Source organism: Lonchura striata, chromosome 3 (assembly GCF_046129695.1).
Source record: "Lonchura striata isolate bLonStr1 chromosome 3, bLonStr1.mat, whole genome shotgun sequence".
In the NCBI taxonomy this organism is placed as follows: Eukaryota; Metazoa; Chordata; class Aves; order Passeriformes; family Estrildidae; genus Lonchura; species Lonchura striata.
The window spans coordinates 97,786,565-97,809,153 of record NC_134605.1 but is presented as its reverse complement, the minus strand read 5'-3'; the positions used below and the strand labels follow the sequence as shown (position 1 = coordinate 97,809,153).

Below are 22,589 nucleotides of genomic sequence, written 5' to 3'. Positions count from 1 at the left end.
ATTCTTTCAAAGTGCTTTTAAAATTCAGTAGAATTTCTTATATCACTGCCTTGTCAAAGAAAAATCCTAGATGAAAATGCTGCTTTTTCAGACTAGGCAACGTGTAGAGCTAACTCTTCAAGCAGTGCAAATCCCAAGAACTCTCCTCCATGCCCTGAGACTTGGACATTTTAAAATGAATGTTTTTTCGTTGTTCTTGGATTTACTCTTAATGTATATTTCTATATATGCTCTCTCCTGAGTATCTACATTCTCACTTCAAATAAGGATGCTTACCATATCTTTATGTTATGCCAACAAGGTATCAGTCAGACAATTTAGGGTGAGTAACCCAGCCCACAGAGAGCCAATATACAGGATGAAAAATGGAACTGGAAACAATCAAGTCAGTTTTCTGCAAAGCACAAGCTTTTATCATCAGAGAACCAACAGGGCTGGACTCCCAGATCTTTGTGTTCCTGCATTTTCTGTTGTCCATGGGGGTGAGTAATGTAGAAAATATTTTCCTTTGATGAAGTCCTTCTTTATGTCTCTCTTCTAAATGTGTTTTCTGGCTTAACATAGCTTTTTTTCTCTCACTTGTGATCAATAAAAACAATATATATTTTTCATTAAACTTACTATTTTTGAACCTTCAACATTCTGTCAACATTTGTTCAATCTGAACAATGACTTTAAAAATTATCAATGGGGACATGTGGGTGAGTAGACATGTATGCTCATGCACAAAGGAAATCAAATCAATTCACTATAAGAATTAGGATGTTAAAAGACACAAAATCTACAAAAGAATTGTTTAAATAGAAAAAACCAAATGTACAACAACAATAAAAACCCCAGAAAACAACCAACCACAAAGCAAGGCACAGAAATCCTAGGAGACAAGAAAGAAGAAAGCAATAATTCTAATTGAAGGCTATGCATGACAAGCCATGGCAAAACTCCCATTAGAATGGCAATGTTAAGTCAACATAGTTTAAGGCAGTGTAGAAAAACATGCACAAACAAAACAATTTCTCTTCAACCTCTAAGGCCTCCTCAAGACTGAAAAACACACAAATTTTTCTTTCATAGTTTTATGAAAATAAAGCTAAAATACAACATTTTATTAATTTTTGGTATGGAAAAATGTGGCAACAAAGTGAGAAAAATTCAATTATATTAAAAAATAAGGGAAGAATGAGAAAGAAGAAAAATTAAATAAATTCTTTATATAATAGGGAACAGTGACAAAGATGTACCAACAGTATATTCATTGAAGTGGAATACAGATAAACAAGGAGGAAGAAAACCTTTTTAGGCTTCATAAGCAATATTAATTTGATTAAAAGCAGAGGGATGTGTAGTTTGAATGTCCATATGCAATTCTGAAATTCTAGTGGGTTACACAATAATCTCCTCTGAGAGAATGAGTTTACTATTCAGGTTTAATATTCAGATCAGTTTAATATTCAGCTTAATATTCAGATCTTTCTTAAGAAGGATCCTCTCCAAAACTACTAAGATGCTAGTGCAGGAATAACATAACCTGAAAGTGATTCCAGCAAATGAATAAGCTGCTTAAAGAAGGCAAAGTGCCTGAAAACATACTATTAGGGAACAGCACTGAAATTTAATATAGTAAAAGTTAGATGGGAATGGTAAAGACTATTTTCCAGCAATCATTTCTATATTACAGTATTAGTAAAAGTTTAATGTTTCAAGTACAGTAAGATTCATGGATAAAAGTTTCTTTAACTGAAGGACTTAGTTTAATTTAACTTTTCCCTAAATATTGCTGAACATTTTTTCCTAGTTTTCAGCAGTAAAGCTGAAGTATGAACTTCAAATTATTTATAATTAAATCTAAATCTTACACATAGTGATCTGATATAGTTCAGAAAATTCCTAGGGCAAAAATGGTGTTAAACAGCTTTTCTTCATATAAATATCCCAGAGCTGTTTTTTTGCCTTCTTGTTCCACATGGCTGCATTACTTTATAGTGTCATAGTCACATCCTTGCCCTGGTTTTAGGTTGGAAACCTGTGAGCAGCAGCCAGCCCATAGGAAGTGGAGGGATGACTGTTCCTGTGAAAGCCTTCTGCAGATAAAAACTCGATATTGCTAGACCCAAAACTCTCGTATAATAATCTCTAGATGAAACATGCTGCAGATAGGAGGAAGCCTTTACCAGAGTTTTTGGTACTAGATGAGTTCCAGGAAATTTAGAATCAACTTGGAAGCTTTGAGTTCTTCGGCACCACTTTGGAGCTTAGCTGGCATAACACTCAGGTTTGTATTCAGGACCCAAATCCAGGTCCTGTGTAATATTCTCAAGTGCATAGTAAAAACTGGATTCAGTCAAGAAACATGCTCTTGATATTCCTCTAACCCTTGATCTATATTAAAAAGAAACATGCTCTTGATATTCCTCTAACCTTTGATCTATATTATCTTGGAGAAGTCCAATTGCTAAAATTAGAGAGTAATGTATTTTTCCTTTATAAAGGTGATGTAAATGTGATGTGCTTGTGATAATGAGCATTTGTCATGGTTTGACACTGACACAATGCCAGTGCCCCCATGAAAATGCAATCCCGCAATTGATTTGCTATGAGATACAATCAGGAACAGAGCAGAGTAGGCCCAAACGTAATCCTACTATAAAAGGAAGAAGAAAGAAAGAAAACCACACACTAGAACGAAAATGAAAACCTTCCAAAACATTCCTCCTCCTCCCCCCAGAATTTCAACAAACCACAGTGAGACACAACTTGGAACCCCAATCAGGTTCCCGCCCTTCAGATAATCAATACCCAGTCCATCGAGGGAGAGAGGAGTCCCTCCTATGCCATAGACCCCAAGGAACACAACTGCCCTCTTCTGTTTCCATGTCACACATGGCCCCACCTTGAGAAAATCTGCCATGGTGACACCCTCCTTTCCATGCACAGTGCTCTCACCACCATACATGGACAGACTGCTCATCATGGGGCTTTCTTTTCAAGGATGCTTTGCCAAGGACCAAAGAAAAACAACAGTTCAGTTTCTCATTTTTGGGACCACAGTCCCCCCCAGCATTTTGTTTCTCCCCTGGGGCCAAGGGTCTCAAGAACAGAGATCATCTTCTTTCTGAAGACAGAGGGCATCACCACACCCTCCTCAACTCTTCTCTGTTCACTCCACTCCAGTATTGGCAGTCACTGAAACAGGTCTCTTGGCTCACCGGGCATCGCCCTAAAATGCAGTCTCTCTTGGAGAAGAAAATTAGATTATTCTATGGTTTAACAAGAAGAAGTCCTGCCAAAACCCACTCCATCATCTCCTCCAACCTAGAATATCTCCTTCTAACATATCAGGTCCCAGACTGTATCTTTTCTCCTCTTTCAAATCGAGGAAGAGTAATATTTCACAATATTTCATCATCCAAGAAGGGGTTAAAAGTCTCAAATTCTCAAATGTTAAAAAGACAGCTGGCAGCCAGGATCTTTGCCCAGACCTCCAGCTCCCATGCTGGGCACCTCCCACCCCCCCGCTCTTCTCCTTCCCCACGGTGCACTGCTGGCACCATCGGTGTCTCTTTCTCTCGCTCTCCAGAGAGACTCTGGGGGAGGAACAGAGACATCCCAAACTTCCTCCACCCTTCCATCCACAGAGAGCCAGAGCTGGTTCCGGTCCACCTTTCGGCCTACCTCAACCTGGGCCACATGGCTCTCCTCCCCAACCCAGCCACCTGGCTGGCAGGGGGAGAGTCTGCACTCTCTAACAACTGGAACCAAACAGAGAAAGTTCCCCTGGGAATTCTGCTTTTAACCCCTCTGTGTTCTCAGAGGCGTGTCCACCTTCAATTGGTCAGCCCAAGTGTCAATGTCCAACCCCCACCACTGATTGGCTTGACCCTCTTCTACCTGAGAAAATTCTTTTCAAACCACAACAGCATTATAAAACGTTTATATTAAAATGACTGAAACAACCAGTCATATGTTTTGAGAAATCAGTATTGGGCCTTGGTATTTTGGATCTATATCAGTATTGGGCCTTGGTATTTTGGTATGAGATCAAAAGCAATATATTCTTAATATTATACCAGCTACTGTCTCTGAGATGTCACGCAACAGTATAAATCATTGCTTATCATAAACCAACAGCATAAATATTGCTTATCATAAATTGGAAAGTAATAAGCAAAACATATTCTATTTAGTATATCCACTCCATTCAGCAGAGGCTCAGATCAGCAAAACACCCAAAATATAAAACACAAGCAAACAAAAAGAAGCATCAAAACCACTCTTTTTTCCCTCCGCAGATGCAATTTCCAGAATCAAGTACTTGACTGTCTGCACGTGATTCTAGATGAGACTAGTTACAACAACTGGTGGCAGCTATTATGCATATGAACAGCCTATTTTTGTCAGATCATTGGTGTAAGAACCCCTACAACAAAAGACCCCCTTTTGGCTAATTAGTAGCAAAAGATCCTATTAGGAGGATGTTTCTCAGGCTTATATCAGTAAATGGTAATGATACAGGTATATAGTAACATGGTACTGAAATCAAATGGGAAGATGAATAATTTTAACTTTAAAAAGATGACTTAGAAAAAAGATTTTGGGAGGCTAATGAATCTTTCAGTCAGAGAACCAGTCTGTATCTTGCACCATAAAAATGTTTGACTAAGAAATACAAAACTCTATAAAAGTACAGGTATTGTTTTACAAGGAGGAAATTAAATTGCAGTCTTCAAAAGGCTACAACACACACACATATATTCCATGCCTTACAAATGATTGCAAATTGTCTTTTTAAGTGGAAAACAATTTTCTAATTAATTTACAAAGTAATAAAATAGTATTTAACACTTAGATTTATGCTTTGATACTCAGCCACTGAATGTCCTAAACAGTATATAAGTAACTGTTGCACATTCTTAGGGTGAAATCCTATAACTCCTTGTAGATATCTTTACCCTGCCAAATTGAGCATCCTATCTGTAATGATGATTAGGTGGAAAATTCATTGTCTAAGTGCTGATTTCTGCTTACTAAAAAAAATTAGGGAAATCAGTAAACTTCTGCTGCTATTGCAGTCCAGTCATTGGTTTCCTACAGTAAATGGCAAATCTGTTTTCCTGCAAGTGGCAGCAGCAGTAGCTTGCTTTCTTCCTTTGTTCTTCCACAAGCTTTAATTGTTCACATGTTCTGACAATAGTAAGAACTCCACACTACTCAGCTGGATTAAACAGTTAAGGGTAATATCACATTTTTATAGTGAAACAGGTAAAAATTAACAAAGTATGCACGTGCTGCACCAGAATTTTACATCTGGGCTGTGTTTATTGAAACAGAAAATTTGTTTTAAACAGGTATTTACTACTCAGAAAATAGCATGAAAGTGAGGAATATTTTCAATCTGGAAATTCAAAAGTAGAATCAGGCAACTCCAAATGACATTAGCAAATCATGTCTCCAGAGAACTTCTGGTTGTTACCATATTTCACATCCATGGCCACACAACATGATAAGAGATAAATTTCTTCTAGCTTAAGTTGGAAGTGAATGGTTCTTACACCATTTAAAATGATGGCTGAGACTCTTTATATTATGTCAAACACAACAATCACACTAACAGTGAGAGCTTTGAGCATAATGTTGTATGTTCTCATGGAAGGCAGACAAGAAACAGAAATTCTTTCAACAACATGGTGTTGCCCTTGGACATTGGACATTGCCCTTTCTGACTGGTGCTCGGTCTTGGTTTGAATATTAATCAGGCAGGAGAGGAGGGCAGCAAACAATATACAATTTATCCCTTGAAGAAAAATTACTTTAGTGGTATGTTGTGGCCTGTGACCACATGAGATTATATTTGCACGTTTCCAGTGGTTGTTTATATCTGTCTATGTTTCAGTGGTCTGTGTCCAAAGAACATTGAACAAGACAGATGGATGCCAATATGTGTTTCAATGAAGTCTTAGCATAATGTAGTTTCCTGCCTTTACGCAGGCAGTCCTAAATGTCCACTAATTTTTTCCCTTTTAAATAATGGCATTTAACCTGTCTATATTGCAAAAGACCTGTCTATTGCATAAGAACTGTATAAAAGAAGTACCGGCATTTACTTTGAAAATATAAAAATGTTTAAAAGCTAAGGAAAAGCTAACAAGGAATTTAACAGAATTAAAGCCAAAACCCAGAAATTTCTCTGACAAGGTGCAGCTAAGGAATATCACTCCAGTTTCCAAAATAAGGGAGATATTTTTTGTGGGAGAGGAAGCAGCATGAACTGGAATCTGCCTGTCTGCTAGCCAATCCCTCCCTAATAACTTCTGACTGTGCTACTAATCACAACCAAATTGCACAGAGGGACAGCTCTCTCAAGTGTCTGAAGTTCCTTCATGTTTCAGTGATGAACACCAGAGAAATTGTGGTCAGATAATAACGCTGTTGGAGTCCACAGAATCAAATCTCAGATCTGTAAGAGAACAGGACATGTTTGTTCAATTACATAAATTACAGAGAAACCGAAACATTTTATGTACTATACTACCAAATTATGTAGCAGAAATTAATTTGATATGAATTGAAATTCTGTAGGAAAGTAAAATAATTATAAAAGGGTTTTTTTTTGTATTTTTGAGTCCCTTTCATCTGTTCATGATAATGTGACAGTGTAATGTGACAGCATGAAATTTGATGTCATTACTTCCTCCTTTTAAAATAATTTGTGGTGGAATAATTTTTGTACCTAGTGCATTGCAATACACTACTCACTAGTTTTTGTCACCAAAGAAACAAGGATCAGAGAACAACAAAAAGTGTAAAACAATATTTTTTCTACTTTTTATTCTGCCACCAATAAAATATCATTTCAACTCAAATGAGAACTTTGTCTTGAATTCTCCCAGTTTTGAGGAAAGTTCACTAGGAAGATTGATCAAGATAGAGAATTCATACTGATGGGACTATTAACCTAGGAGCCTATGAAAGTAATGTTTTATGCTAAAGGCAAATTCAAACACTTGTTATTACCTGTTGACTGTCCTCAGGCTGATACATTAAACACATTGAAAAGACTCAGTTCTGCATTTTGCAGAAAAAAGATACACTCAGAATTTTTACATTATTTATGAGATAGAGTTGTTCCTCTTTTTGTCCAGCTCTAATAATGACTCTGGCTTTAGGAAAAATTATTTGCTGTGAAGCTGCCATGTGATGCTGCAGATGACCGACCATGTGGTATACAAAGGGCCTTAAAAAAATGTTGCTTAAAGTAAATTACCTTCTTTTTGAACCCTCTAAAATTCTATAAAGAAATTTAAGCTGAGGCATTGCAAGCAGCCTAAATCCACTCTTCCTATGAGCTCATGGTTCAAAGGACACTTTAATGTTTTGATATTAAGTACTTGGAATTTTTTGTATGCGAAAACTTGTGTAAAGATCTTCAGTTTTCAAAGAGAACCTTTCCAAGATTTCTGGGAGATTGCATAAGCAACATATCTATTCCTCAGAACAATCCCATAAACAAAAAGCTTTGACATACAAGAGTCTGTCACATCTTGAAAGTGTTTATCTTTTGAGAATGATTTGTAGAATCTTTTTTCCATCAATATGTCAAATTTTACTATTAGATAAACTTGTGCAGCCCTCACAAAATAAAAATGAAAGTGTTTTGGAAGGTGAAACTTTAGTTCTGTATGTTTCCATTAGTCTGAAATCTGAGTTGAGGAGAAAAATCTGCTGAAACTCCAGCTAGGATTAAAAAAAAAAAAAAAAAAAAGACCTATGAGACCCAAGAAGCTTGTATTTACTAAATAAGTGTTCCCAAATCACTATTCATCTACTTTCAAATCTATATAGAAACACTAAGAGAGGACACATCTAACAAACAGAAAATTGCATTTACTTGCAATAGATAACCCGAGACAAAAATGCTCAGTACAAGTGTTATCCTTACAAAAATCAAGAAGCACCTATTTTGTGAAGGTGTGTGTTTTGCAAATGACTTTTGGTGGTCTTGAACCTTGTCTGAAACCCTGTCTTACCATGCTCAGTCATGTCAATATTCTTGAGCCCCTGAGCCTGTTTCTCACATTGAGTGAGCATAATAGTCCACTTGTACTTTCTAATACTCTACAAGAGAGTTTGCCTTCATGGGGTCACAACTCTTTTTATCAAAGATATTTTCCAGAATCTAAATTTAATAAAGATCAGGCACTGGATAAGGTCAATGTGTGCTGAGAGCAAAAAGGGAGTACACCTGAGAAGTGCCTGGTTCCATACGCTCAGTGACTTTATTGTATAAAGCTGTTATACTTTATATTTTCATTTTCCTTTATACTGTGAGGCTCCTGGAGTGCTAAAGAAAGGTGCTTGAAGATATCAGCATTTTTATAGAATATAAACAATTGTTAAGATTGGAAAAGGTCTCTAAGAACATCAAGACCTCTAAGATTATCTACTTACTTGCAAAGAAAACAATACAGAAAGCAGTTATATAAATACATTATTTTCTTTATATTGCTCTTATTAATTCAGACTCACCGATTAAAAACCTATTGCACATTAAGATACTTAAGCAATATTTTTAACTCTTCTGTCATGGAACATTCTGGCCATTTCAGACTTTTTGTTTTCATGGTGCTTTAAAACAAGTACTACATTTCTCACAAATGTGACTGCCCATCCAAGTGATCCCCATAAATATTACTTGCTTTAGGATGTATCTAGGAAATGTCATACAGTACCTTTCCCCAAAATAAAATGATTCACTAGTCATTTAAAGTTTTCTTAAACAATATAAGCATCTAATAATAAGTAGAATATCAAAGACTAAACAAATAAACCACAAATTAATAAACGTCTAAGCACAGACTTCATATTCAATCTAGAAGTTTGTCAGAGCTCTTTTGCTGTATTAGTTACAGAGTGAACAAATTATTTGAACCAGTTGACCAATTAGGGACAGATTTTAGGTAATTCTATGCCTTTCTTTTCATGACAGTATAGTGTTACTAGGCCTGTGGCATTTCTCTAAACAACTCTTTTCCAAAATATAAATTTTATCTGAGCAGAAGTGACAATTCCTGATATTTTTCAAGGAAACTCCTATGTAACACAAGAGCCCAGCAGGGCAGAATTTATAAAACCACAGGCAGTGGATGGTAAGTGTTCAGGGTAGTTCTGCTGGACTTTTAGAGCCAGGAAGACATCAGGACAAGAAGCTGCCTATGTTCCATTGGCTGCTGAGATATTTATACAGTACCTGTATGACAAAATTGCCAATTCTGGGTGTGTAGGAATCATTGCACATCGCTGCATAGCTGATGTGCCTGATGCATATGGAACACATTTGGATGCACAGAACAAACACAAACTTCTTATGAAGCAATTCCCAGTGTGTTAGATGAACCCAAACATGATTTGTGTGTGTGCACCTATCTCTAGCCAAGAAATTCTGACATAAATTTTCAAACCTCTTGTGTATACCAAATAAATGGCAGTCATGGTCACTGTAAATTTGACATCTATTGATGCATAGTATGGACTTCTGCTAAAGCAAGTAGTCTTTCTACATTTTACTTTTTTCCTTTTTTTATTTTTTTTCTGCACCTAGAGCACTTTATCTTATTTGGATTCCTATAGTTTTGCTTTTGTGTGAAATTTTATTATGAAATGTTTTCTCCACTCATAAAAACAAGGCTCGGGATTCTGAGGTTTTATTTAACAATATTAAAACCCAATGAGAGATTAATAACCAAACCAAAGATTTTCTTAAGATGAACAATGAGAATGCAGAAAAGGAAATGATATTCTATACAAAAGGATGACTTAAAGTCAGTTGAAAAAAAATCCCCATAACAATTTGCTGTAAATGGAAGAAAATTTCCCAGCTGCCTGTACCAACTGTTACAAGTTTAAGAGAATAAACTAGTTGCAAGATGAGGGTCAAAAATGTAATAAGGATTCAAATGTCAAGGAGATGTACAAAAGGTCAAGAGTTGAAAATCAAGGTACCACTGAGTTTAAAGTAATATTTTTTTTATTCTATTTGTCTATGTCAGGAAAATGGTTTATGAAAACTATTAGATTCTAACATGATGGTCTTCAAAAGAATGAAAAAAACCCAAAACCAACCAACCAACCAAACAAAAAACCACAAAAAAAACCCCCTATGAATTAGCTAATGTAACACATTTAACTATGATATAATTAAGTTTCTTTCCTCTAGGAAATCAACCAGAGATTTAAATAAAAAAAAAAAACTCCAAGAAATTTCCACAAGGCTCTGGCTATCTGTGACTATCAAGTGACAATTTACTCTATGGGCTAAAGGAGTGAAATCTGCTTTATGGGATTCAGACTTTACCCTAAACTTTGATTTGCTTTAATCTTTCATCTCTGCTAGAAAAAAAAAAAAAATCAGAATAAAAAAGAAAAACACAAACTGGAGTCAGTTTTTGAACCACACCTCACTATAGATTGGAAATAAGTAGTAGGCATGAAATAGAGTTGTGCTCAGTTGGGCATGAAGACAGTATGGCTCCAATCAGAATCTCCCTAACTGTACAGTTGTATCCTGAAATGGCCCCCATTTACTGTAGCATTTTCTCAAAGCAAACACCTTAAGACTAGAAATCTTTTCAGTGTTCAGTGACTTTTGTAGATTTTTCTGGCGTCACCCTCATTTAAGGCAGTATCCTTTTCTGAGTAACTGCCTTAGTAATATCAACAGTGTCTTTGAGGAGGTCTTAGTGTATTTAGGAGGTATCCAGAGCATGAGTAGCTTGCTATTTAACCCAGAAAATTTGTTCATACCTATTTATATATGATACAGAAGTTCAGGACCAATGTCTGGGAATAAAATGGACAGAATTCTGGGATACAAATTCCTCTGAGCCTTGGCAGCTGCATTTGATGCCAGCAAAAACACAACCTTATGTTCAGAGTTAGTAAAGGCATGTTTTGGGAATTCGATCAGGGACAAGCCAATATGTGGGATCCCTATGGTCCTAGCTACTTCTGTGAAGGGGGGATGGAGTTTGTCAGTAACTTGTAGAAGGAAAGGACTTTCTCATCAGACAGGCTACTAACTTCCAGGATTCATGAAAAGTCAATTGGACCCCAAGGATCCAAACTACTTTGAAGATTATAGGTTAGGAGGGAGTGGAAAGAGAAGGTTTTAAGCCTAAAGCAAAAGAAAAAAAATAAGTACAAAGCTCTGGGAAGTTGTTTTATGGCTAGAATTATTTTGTGGTTTTTTTCCTCTATTTGATTTCTTTTGTTTTCATCCAGGGGATAGTCTCTGACAAGATTATTGGCTTCATTGTGATGAGATTAACTGGTTTGGAAAACAGGAGGTACATGAGGGTGTTACTGCCCTTCTCAGGGCAGCTAAAACTTCACACTTTGAGCCATCCTGTGTCAGCTCTGAACAAGGAGAGAAACAGCATGGATAAGCATGCTATCTGATAGATTGGGGTTTCCGGGAAAACATACACTCTGAAATACCTGGCTCAATGACAGTATTTCTAAGAATTCCATATGTATATAAAACCTCACTTCTCAGCCTAACAAAGCATTTCTACAGTGAACACAGGGAGGCCTGACATTACAAATAGGAACAAAATACTCCAAAATGAGACTATGGGATGGAATTTCCGCTGAAGCCTTTTGTCATTTATTTTGCATGGTCTAAATTAACCAATTAAACATTTCAGAAATAAAATTAGTTGGCCTGTAAATTGTGCAGAATAAAATGTTTGAATAGCTGGGTTCTATAAATCAACCTATGTAATATAAGACACTAGTCCTGTTTTTACCTACCCTTTCTAAGGATTAACAAGGAACTGGCAAGAAGAACAGTAATGTTGATATGAGCTTCCAGCTGGGATTGATTACAGGCTACAGCCTAATGCAGTAATGTTTTGTGCTAGCACAACAGTTTAACTGGAGAGTGCTCACAATACATATCCCCCACCTTCTGCCTCATAAGTGCTGATATAAAGAAACCAGCTAATTTTGTTGTGATTCTGACCTTTGGTCTGTTAAATCCTGAAATTAATTATCTACCATGCACGTGACCTTTTACTGCTTAAATTAGGGTATATTTGTAAAACATATCTCTCGTTAATTGCTTTCTTCTAGGCAAGTCTTTTTCCCAGCCCCCTTCCTTACCCAAGCCTGAAGTGGAGCCTGAAGTGGACAGTATGGGCATAAAGAGATTGTAGGTATTGCAGGAAGTAATGAGGCTACTCTTCTTAGAGATTGCCCAAAATAAATAGAGAAAATTAAATGGAAGCTAATATCAGAAATACAATTAATGGTTTGCTCAGTGGGCTGAAATATTTGACAGTGGTTTTCATCATCAGAGAAATTCCTGGGATGGAATCACAAGGCAAGAAGTGTGCTGTATGATGTGTCAACAGAAATAACAGTTTACGACAACTGATTCTTTTCTTATATAGTCATTAATATTTCTGGATGTATTTTTAATAGATATTTTCAAGTAGCTGAGCCTGAAATTATTTGTTTCTGAATATTTCTGATTTGGAGGAATTGCATGCTGTCCAGAGAATCACAGAATATGCAGAACTTACATGAAATTGCCAAAATAAAATTCTGCATATAAGCAACAAAGTACTTTTCACTATCATCACCAAATACATTGTGGAAATTAAAGGTCATATTAAGGCCAGTGCTGACCTGAAATTTTGGGTCACTGTAATTGAGTCTAGACCTAACAGCAGCAAAAATGAAGTGCAACCTTTTCTCCTGGAACTTAAGGTAGAAACAGAGTGCAGAAAAGGGTTGAAATCCCTATAGAAAAAATACAAAAAAATGTAATGCTTCACATTGATATCCTTTTGGATGCAAAATCCATTATTTTACCCTTAAAATTTCTCAAAAGACAGTCCTCATGGATTCCAGTTCTATCAATCCTGTCCATATATGTTAAATAAGTTTAAGAACATGTGTGGAATCAGGGCATTCAGGCAATAAGGATGGCTCAGCCCTGGGTTTATCTTTTCTTGAAGGGGCTGGAGCAGAGCTGAGATATGCAGAGATTTCTGGGGATGTGCGGAGGTGGAATTGCAATGCAAAGTGAAATATAGAAGTAGAAAACTGGAGTTAGACTATGGGTTGGACATTTTGGTCTTGGCTGTTTGATATCTGTTAAAGGGCTGCCTCATATAACTGAATCCACAGGGTGCAATCCTACCTAAATAGAGCCATGAGCAGTATTACAGAGACATTCTAACAATCAGATTTTTCCAGTCCATTAACAGACTTTGGCATTTACAAGAGATAACCATTAAAACTTTTTTGTGCAAACATGAAAGTTTGAATCTTTTGTGGAGGAGAGCAAAAGTTTAGCTATTAATACTTCCTACATTTCCTCACACATTTCCTCACACATTAATACCTCGCGCATTTCATACATTATTTAGATGTGATTATAGGATTTTTCTGCATATTGTCTATCAATAAAGCTGTGTTTACTCAGAAAAGTTTTATTTGCCAAGCTCATGACAGCTGACTTGAAATAGAAGAAACAGCTGAGAAAAAAATTCTAATGAAGATTTCTGTATTATCTCCAAGAAATGTTGAGGACCATCATCCTGTACAGAGATCCATTTATCCACAGAGATCCAGTGTGACTGCAGTGACACCGTTCTCTTAGTTGAATCTCTTAAGCTGAATTGCAAGTCAAAAGGATTTTGAACCTACTAGTTTTGAAAAGTTGTGTATATGGGGACCGTCTTATCACAACTTGAACAAGCTCTGATATTGAACATTTATCAGCATGTGTAGTCATAATCTTTACAGATATGATTCCGCACAAATGGAAAAGACTGGTGCTCTCTTTGATAATGGTAAAAGAAAATTGAATGGATAAATATAATCTTTATAACTAATAATGAGTATTTGAGAGCACATGTTGATTGTTGCAAGTATAACCACTTGGAATAAGGAAACTATTCACATGATTAGGTACAGTTCTTCAGCTGAGACATTTTAAAACTGGAAGAAATCACTTGATACCCATTCTGACTTTCTACATGAAACACATTTTATGAACTTTTGAATTAATTCTTGATTCAATGCTGATAGCTGATACTGCACTGGAGACTATATGGGGAAAATGCAAGACAAAACCTTATAGGAAGGAGACCATGACGTGTGATAAATTTTTTAGCTGATTGTGCTTCTCATCAACATGACCAGATGGAAAGAGCTGCTTCTCTCTCCTCATTTCCTAATACTGCCTAATGCACCAGGACAGGGTATTGGTGAGGGCCTCAACTCACTTCCAGAATGCTAGAATACCAAACTCTAGCTTGCTTTTCCAAGGAAATTAAGGGTTTATAATGGTATTTTCTCATTGCTTGTCTTTCTTTTCCTGGAGGAACAGTTTCTTTCTTCACTTTCTGTAAATGAAGGAGCCTGTTAATTCAGTTTCCACCAGAACTGACATGGATCCAGTCCAACAGATGAGGAGAGGATTTAGGAGAAGGAGAAAGAAGAAATTTGCTGGGATACCCAAAAGAAGCCTGTAACAAATCAGGCTTCACTCATTGTTTTTCTTTTTTTTTTCTTTTTTTTTTTTTTCTGAAGTCATCTGTGGCCTCCTCTATCCTTGAATCATATCTACATACTTGTCTGACAATAAGTGCTTTCTGTTTACTACAGCATCAGAGCCAAGATAGTTAAGGACAAGAAAATTGGATTTTATTCTTCCTTATGAGTCACTAGTAAAAATGCCAGCTATGTGACTGTACAATCTTTATTATCAAAGATAATATAATAGAAAGAAAACAACCACATTTTCACATTCCAGGCTGTGTATGTACTTCTGGAAATTGGAAAGTTTCTCTCCAGGGCCATAAACTGAACACATTTGTACATATAGGAAACAAATGGAATAAAATCCTCAGTATCTTTTCTTTCCCTGACACTTGAAAATGCATGAAGTAGAACATTTAGGTACGCATCTTAATGGCTGGACTGAATAGTCCTTTGGTGCTGTATAATAATGGAATAACAGTCTACCTTAATAGCAACCCGAATTGAGGAATATTGAAATAAGGGGGCTAGATGCCAGGTTAATATCAAGAGACTGCACAGTACTAGTGCCACATGGCTTGGTCGACCACTGCAGACATTGAGTTTTGCTGGCAGGAGCATAGCAAGACTGGGCAGTAAGATGGGACATTCCAAAGCTGAATCTGTTACTCTCTGAATGAATCATTACTTACAACTGGAAAGCTGTTAGAGAATAACTTAGCATCCATAGCTCATTAAAAGCATCTTCAAAGTGAATATTAATTACATCTTGGAAAATATCAGGTTTTCAACAGTTGGAATGACAAAGTAGGCTAATTCGGTGGGGAGACTTATCTTGCCCATCAGCAACCAGCCTTCCGCTTATGTTCCTTTGGACATCTCTTGCTTTACTTTCTTGTTGTTGCCAAGAAAACACTTCCATATTGCTGTACATACTGTACTGGACACTGCATGGCCATGTGCTGTTTACTGAATAAGAAAACCAGCCAATATCAAAGTAATTTTCCATACCTCTCGATTTTTTAAAAAATTATTTAGAAGTTAGTTATTTGTTCAGTTGTTGAGTTTGGGTTGGCAGTATAGAATTAGAGCTCTGCTGGGAAAAATTGGGGACTATGTGACATTTCTTAAACAGTTCAGACTAAATTATAAGAACAGATTTTTCTTGCCTTAAAAATATGTCATTTTAATTTAATAATATTTATTAACCTCTGCTACATTATACTATGATATTCTGATCATGGGACATTGCTTCTATTTCATCCATATACAATTATCCAGTGTGGCAATGGAGAACAAAAAGACTTGTAGAAAAAAAACATGCTGTGGAATGATATTTACTATTTTGGGAAAAACTACTTTAGAGGAGTGTATCATGAGTTAAATTCAGTTCTTGTGGTTTGCATCTTAGATGGGATCATGTCAGGGCTGGCAGCAAAATGCAGGACAGAGACTGATGGAAAAAAATTTTATTTTGTAGGCTCCAAGAGTAGAGATTTAGAAATTTCTTCAATGTTTTTGATTCATTTTATGACTTATAAAATATGGGTAATATAAGCATTTGTCTCTATATTCCTTTCACAGCCTCTCCTGCTCTCCTCTTCATGGCAAGCTGTTAGGACACCCTTTGTCTAACTTTTTTTCATACAAACCAACATAGCCACAAAGAAAAAAACACAGGTTCATTACTAGTTTATAGCAAATGTAGATTTGGCTTTTTTAGTACTTTTGTTTCACAGATCCACAGGAAAAAAAAAAATAAAGTGAAGAGCAATGAAAGGGAAAAGTGCACTTTTCCTAACTCCTAAATGAGACAACAGTGTTGCTGCTTTCACTCAGCTCCTATTTCTGTTGTATAGTCTCGATCCATCCTTGGTGTTAAAACTGCTCTGCTCTGCTCCATTCCAGACCTGTCCCATGTGAGGAAGTGTAACTGCAAAGAGTCCACTGGGATACTGTAGTATTTCTAGAGATTTCTGGCCACTGACTCGGTAAAAATAATTAAACCAACTAAAAAAGCCATGATCCCGTCTTGTCAAGGCCCCCTGAAGTTCCAGAATCCCTTGTCAAGAAAGAGGTGCTATGAGGGTACCAGCTGATGGAGTAACAAGTTCAAATTTGCTAATTTGCAAGGCATGGTGTGAAACACATTCACACAAGCACCTAACCCTTTTTAGTTAACAGGACGCATATATTCCACCTAGAATAGGATGGAATATATATTTTCTCATACTAGCAATGACATATTCCTTACAGTTTATTTCACAGTATTCTCAAGGATTCTTTCACATTTCAGGACAACTAAATAAGTACTTTTAAGAAACAATGGCATTAGATTCCCAAGTCTTAAATAGTTCCAGTATGTTTAGTTTTATTAAACAATCTGTCTAAGAAAATATACAACTATTTTATTGTCCTAAATTGCTATGAAAAGATGATAATTTTCAAGTGGAAATGTTCAAAGAAATTTCCAAAGAAATATGTGCATTTTGTATGTATTAACATTTCTCTATTTTTCCTTCATAAGACTGTTCAAAATGCTTTATAATTTCTCATTGACTACACCTTATTTCAGCAGCATCAGCATACTAGAAAATCCAAAAATTCTAGGGAATACAGAAAAGAGCTCTTTGATGCAGTCTGCCTCTTGACAGCCTGTCTATGCTACCAAGGAATTTCTTGTTTCCTGTGCCCAGCAGCCCATCCTGGACTCAATGTTTTTACCCCTGTTCAGATAGAGAAAATGTGTCAGAGGCAAAGAGATTTCCACAAATTACACACACAGCCCAGGAGTGATCCACCTCCTCAGACAGGAGCAGGACAGCTGGGGACAGTTGAGGGCAGCTCCTGCCCCAGGCATCAGCACCTCCTTGGGGGTGGGAACTTGAGTCCTTGGGTGCACAGGGCTTGGTGGGAAAGCCCAGATGCTCCAGGGTTGGGATGCAGTGAACAGGAGATCAGCCCTGCTGTGGCACCTCTGGGGCAGGGATTGACTGGCTCCAGGAGTCTGACGTGGCATCCTGGGACATGATCAGGTAGGGGAAACTTTGCAGGGGATGGTCTGGGACACTCAGTGTCACTTGTGTCCTCAGGGCCCTGGAACCTCTCAGGGAAAGGAGAGAGACGACTCTAATATCAGCTGCACAGAAAAAACAAAGAGTGCAGTCACTATTTTCAATATATTTAAATCAATGAACAAGGCAATTTGTACCTAAATAGACAAAAGAACCCATAATAAACAATAAACTATTACTAAAGACACATATATTCCCGGTGTGGTTTTGTTTTTGCATTTTAATAACACAAAAATACAAGTGAGGTGTACAAAAGGAAACTAAATCCACTTTCTTGCTGACAAGACTTTTTGAATAATATGGCTGTGGTTGATAAACTATCAGTAAAAGAAATGTTTCTACTCATTGCAGCTGGTTTTTTTCGTTTGGTTTTTTGTTGTTGTTGTTGTTTTTTGGGTTTTTTTTTTTTTTGCAGCATTTTCTTAACATGCACAATGAAGCTGTTCATTTAAAAGCAAATCAACAACAATGAAAAACACTCATCAGCCTGAAACAGTGGAAATAGTTTCAAAATCATGGTTCTACACTGAAAATGTGAGTTCTTTTGAGATATGTGATGCTGCTGTTTCTCTGAAACTGCACAAGTTCAAAACTAGTTTCACTCAATTTAACTTCCTATTGATCCTTTGGAATTACAGATATTAAACATTTGGTTTCACAACAAACTTAATGAACAATTCTGAGTCTCTTTATGCACAACCACTGGAAATGCATGGACCAGTTGGAATCAGAGATTACAGCAATGTCCCATTGGTCCGTAATTTTCTGGCAGCTGAGCGTCATTGCCTGGATATATATAATGACTTGTGCTGCAAGTTTTTCTCCTGAGAGTTGAATCTAAATGGGAACATCCTGGCTTCAGAGGATAAACCTATTGAAATAAATAAATCTATTTCTGTGGGATGTGTAAAGCTGTAAAGAGGACTTCAGTCCAGAGGACAGGCATTATGTAAAGACCTTTGGGTATATTTATGCTCTGAAGAAGAAAGAGATGATGAAATAGAAGATTTAAAGAGGTGAGATTGAATGTATGTACAGTGTAAAAGAAAGAGAACACTAAAGGCAAAATGAGAGGTCCAGGCTTTTTAGAGCAACATGCTGATGATTTCTCTTAGGCTAGAAATTTCTGTGATCCTTTTCTTGAGTCCAAGCCTATGTCCCAGCTCACAATATACCCAAACTATTGAACTCTTAAACCAAATGTCTGTGGCCACTGCTATGGTCAGAGGACTGTGAGGATCAGGTGGCTGCTCATGGCTTGAGGGGTATACTGTTTGCTGGATAAAAACTGGCTGGATGGCCAAGCCCAAAGAGGGGTGGTGAGTGGTGTAACATTCCATTGGCCAGTGGTCACTATTGGTGTTCTGCAGAGCTTGGAACTGGAGACAGTCCTGTTTAAATCACTATCAGTCATCTGGGCAAGGGAATCAAGAGCACTCTCAATCAGTTTGCAGGTGACCAAAGCTGGTGCAAGTGTTGATTTGCTGAATCATATTAAGGCTCTGCAGAGGATACTGGACAGGCTGGATTGATGGGCCAAAGCTGGATTTATGGGCATGAAGTTAAAGATAAACTGATGGGTCCTTGGGTCACAACAACCCCCTGAAGAACTACAGGCTTGCAGATTATTGTCTGAAAAGCTACCTGGTGGAAAAGGATTTGGGAGTGCTGGTTCAGAGCCAACTGAACATGAGCCAGTGTGTGCCCAGGTGGCCAAGAAGGCCAATGCAGTCCTGGCGTGTATCAGCAATAGCATGGCCAGCAGGACCAGGACAGTGATTTTCCCCCTGTACCCAGCACTGGTGAGGCCACACTTTGAGTTCTGTGTCCAGTTCTGGGCCCCTCACTTCAAGAAGGGTGTTGAGGGGCTGGAGCATGTCCAGAGAAGGGCAACAGACCTGGGGCAGGGTCTAAGTGTAAGCCCTATGAGGAGTGGCTGAGGGAGCTGGGGTAATTTAGTCTGGAGAAAAGGAGGCTCAGAGGGGACCTTATCACTTTACAACTGCCTGCGAGGAGCTTGTAGCCAGGTGGGGTTTGGTCTCTTCTCTCAAGGAACAACTGACAGGAAAAGAGAAAATGAGCTCAGTTTCTGCCAGGGGAGGCTTAGGTTGGATATTAGGAAACATTTATTTGCAGAAAGGATGGCCAAACATTGGAACAACTGATGATGGAAGTGCATTAATTACCAGCCCTGGAGGCATTTAAAAGACAAGCAGATGTGGCACTTAGGGAAATGGTTTAGTGGTGGACTTTTCAGCATTAGTTTATCAGTTGGATTCAGCCATCTTAGAGGCCATTTCCAATCTAAATGATTCTATGATTCTCATTCATGTCTGAGATGGAGTGTGAATGAATGTGAGCTGCAGTTGAGGTTCTTCCACCCTTCTTCCACAAAATGACTCCAGATCCCAGTTTCAAGGAAGCTCTTCCTTTCCTCTGTTTCTAATAGTCAGTACAGGCAGCTCAGAAATGTATTACTAGTAACTGTGTTTTACTAAAAACTTTATTCAGCATGAGAAGCTCATCTATGTGCTACCTACCTCCCCCAAGGTCAGGTCCTTTCAGAAACATTTAACACACAGGCATCTGATCTTAGATGTGAGAACCTAGTTCTGCAGATGAGGCTGATTACTATGCAGGCCAGTCTGTTGAAGAAGATGTTCCAGTTTTGGCATGTATTCATTAAACATAGAATATTCATCACAGAAAAGGAAATGTAAGTTGAATATACTGATACACAGATGTGCTTTTATGATTACACTGCAGGAGGAGAACAACAGTGTAAGGCATGAGCGGTTGAAGCTCTTCTGTGGTCCTGGATGTGTATGTGGGTTACCTAAATCCCTGCTGATGAAGCATTGTTTCAGATTCTATTGGCAGTGTTGGACCTACCTTAGTTAAACCTTGCTTCCACAGTTTAAATGTGACTTGAGTTCAAGAAGAGATTATCTTTTTATATCAAAAAATAAAAATAAGTCAGTCATATTAGTCTAGTTTAAATGATCTAAACTACTTTGAAATTGTCTTGTAAAACTGGAAAATTTGAGAGTAACGAAAGAGCAGAAGATCATGATATAGCAGAACAAATTGTCACAAAAAAACCGACCAAAGTCCCGTCTCTAGAGGTTTTAAAAGGCAAACAGTTTTCAGGAACAGTTCAGGTATAGCTCCTCCTGTTTTCAAATAGAGAAAAGTCCAGATAATATCTGAAGGTATTTTTTACCCCTGTCTTCTTAAATTCCAGTAAATGGCCACTATCAGAATAGTATGATACCTGTGTTGTCTGCTATTGCCTTCAATATAAGAAAACATGTTCGCACTGGGGGAAAACACATTACCCCAACTTATCTGACTGATAAAAGTAGGCTTATTTTTGTGAGATTCCTTGGGTTTCTTTGTGTAATTGTTGTACACTTGTGTGTACTGTAATATAAAGGAAATGTTAATATTACACATTCACTATAGAAGTCCAGATTCCGTGATGAATTATCTGTGGTGAATGTGCAATTTAATAAACCAGCAATGACATCTCTAGTTTCCTTCATTGTAGAGGTGAAGGTTGGTGGCAGAAGATTGTGCTTTCAGAGTTCACTGGATGACGAGGAACTAAAATTCATAGATAATCCAAATAAGGACCTGTAGTGATGGTCTAAAAGAAAATTTATCCCAATTTAAGGTAATCTAACTTCACCTAGAATCTTATAGAAAATATATACACAAATCCTAAACATTAGGGACAGACATTTCTAGCATGATCTCATGATATACAAATTTATACTTCTGGTAAACTTAGCCGAAGACAGGACTAAAATTATTTGGGCAAATTCTAATACCCTCACCTGAAACGTCATGGTGCTTTTCTTCAAGCAGTTCTACTTAAATGCGAGGGGCAGCTGTGGATTTTATTGTACCTTAACTGCAATGAATAAAAAAAGGTGGGATTAAAATAGGCTCAAGGAGCAGCTGATTAGGAAAATATCTTTTTTTAAAGAAGAACCAATGATCAGAGAAGGGAGCGTGTTAACAGCAATCTTCCCTACCTGCACAAGCTGAAATGGGACTCAGCATCATTTATTATTCTGAAATAGCAGGTGCACCAACACCGACTAGAGAATACCTAGTATATGTACTGCTTTTCATGTACTTTTTGTATAAAGAACAGATTGTCTTTATTGCTCCTGACCTTACATTTCTTTGTCAAACATATCAATCACGCTCCCTAACCTTTAATAGGAAAGGCTAAAGTTGTTTACTGCAGCAGTTCCTATTCACCACAAGGACACCACCTCCATTCTGAACCAGGCATATTTGCATACCTACCACTGATTATCCAAAAAGATTGCTTCTTCCCCTAAAATATTTGTCCATTTTATAATTTTTTTTCCCAAGGAGGTCATTCATTGCCAGTGAGGTTAAATCTAAAAGTCAGCAGTATTTGGCAGAGATTTATGTGGGAATAGATATGAGTCTGTACAGCTCTCAGACTGATTAAATAAAGAATGTCATGGGAGTAGTGTGATAGTATATGCATACTCCAGTAAATGAAAGTAATGCATTAGAATGCAGCTTTAGGGTCTAATTTAAAAGCATAATTCAGAGACAGGCAGAAGCCTTTAAAATATTGGCAGATGTCTTCATACTGTATTTCATATAGAGGACAAAGTGGATTAAAGATAAATGTAATCCAAATAATGGTGCTGTTTCATTTATTTTTTTCACTTATGTTTTATTTCTTTTAAAGAAATTCAATTTGCAGAGGATTGTTTTCTGGGTTTTCATATTTTTATGTAGATCTGCTTAAAAATATGAGCAGGGGAAAAAAACCCCATTCATTACAAATTGCTGTTATTCCTGAGACAGCCTATTGTAAGTCAGTTTTTACTCAGCCTAGGTGAAATAAATACTGTTGTTAAAAGGAGTATTTCAATAAGCAGGAACTTTGATTCCCCTCTTTCTGTCTGCCATGCC

General features: G+C 37.2%; 1 long non-coding RNA gene across 1 annotated transcript in view; it reads left to right on the top strand.

The window, feature by feature from the left end:
- LOC110467982 (uncharacterized) overlaps positions 1-22,589 on the top strand; it is a 67,892-nt gene that overhangs the window by 7,218 nt on the left and 38,085 nt on the right. The gene's annotated exons all lie outside the window — the stretch shown is intronic.